Raw genomic sequence first — 1,272 nt, 5'->3', positions numbered from 1 at the left:
ATAGGACTATTATTATTGGAACTGAACTAGCTGACATACTCTCAGTCAGTCATGTCACTAGGGTACAGCATGAGTCAATCGTTTGAAAATAACCTCTTCAACTCTCTGTGTCTCTCTCTATTTGACTTCAGTTGACTATCTCTCCTCCGTTCCTCTCTCCGTCTCCCAGGGCAACTCTATGGTCCTCACCTGGATATCTGGACACTGATGTAACCAAAACCCCCCCCGAAAACAATCAATCAAAACAACCTATCTATCAATATGATCAAATCTATCGAGAGAATTCCTAGCAGACTGAACCAAAAGAATCAACATCAAGCTAACACTGTCACTTCCACTTACATAACAGAACCCCCCCTGCCCACCCCCTCCCTCCCTCCCTCCCTGCTCCCCCCCTCTCCCTCCTCCAGCCCTCCATCCTTAGAGACTTGCTAACTGCCAGTCCTGTCCAGTCCAAAGCTCCCCCGTCCGACGTCTGGATCGGTGCCCTGTCAATCATCTGTGTCCAGTCCTCCCATGGCCTTATTGGAGGAGAGGAGGAGGCGGACAATGAAGAGGACGAGGAGGAAGACAAAGTAGAGGATGATGATGATACGACGACAACGACGATGATGATGATGATGATGATGATGAAGAGGACAAGGAGGAGGGATAGGGCTGAATGCAAATAGCATGCCAGGGCAAAGTTGGTGGCCTACCACTAGGAGGTTGTCTCTGTGTTAGACTGAAGACCCCCCCCCCCTCCCCCATCACAAAAGTTACAGTAGCACCCACCCACTCATTCTAGTAGACAGAGTCCCATGTGCTTCTCTCTGTCTCGGCTTGGAGGTGGTGGGAGTAGAGTCTGGGCTGGGACTGGGTCAGATCCGGGCCTTGGTCTGGGTCGGGTCTCGGGGGGGTCTGAGGTCCATGCTTGGTCTGTGTTCGTGTGGATGTTTGTGTGGGAGGTGTCGGGGGAGGGGGGGGGGGGGTGTAGTTTACGCTTCTATATGTGTCAGGGCAGTAACAATGTCAGTGAGAGTGTGTGTTTGCGTGCCGTGCATGTGTGTGTGTGTGGGCGTGCGCATGTGTGCGTATGTGTGTGTGTGTGTGTGTGTGCTTGTGTGTCGTGGGGGACAGTTGAGGGTCGTTGGTTTACGTTTTTCTATGTGCTGGGACAGGGAGGTTGTCAGTCAGTCAGCATACGTGTAGTGTGTTTGAGATTGAGGTGATGAGGATGATAATGCCATTGCTGTCATGTGAGCGCCTGATGATTGGCTAAGAGGTCAGATG

This window comes from Nansenia antarctica (genome assembly GCF_963989245.1).
Source record: "Nansenia antarctica genome assembly, chromosome: 14".
NCBI lineage: Eukaryota > Metazoa > Chordata > Actinopteri > Argentiniformes > Microstomatidae > Nansenia > Nansenia antarctica.
The sequence above is the reverse complement of the archived record's forward strand: the minus strand, read 5'-3'. Positions refer to the sequence as shown.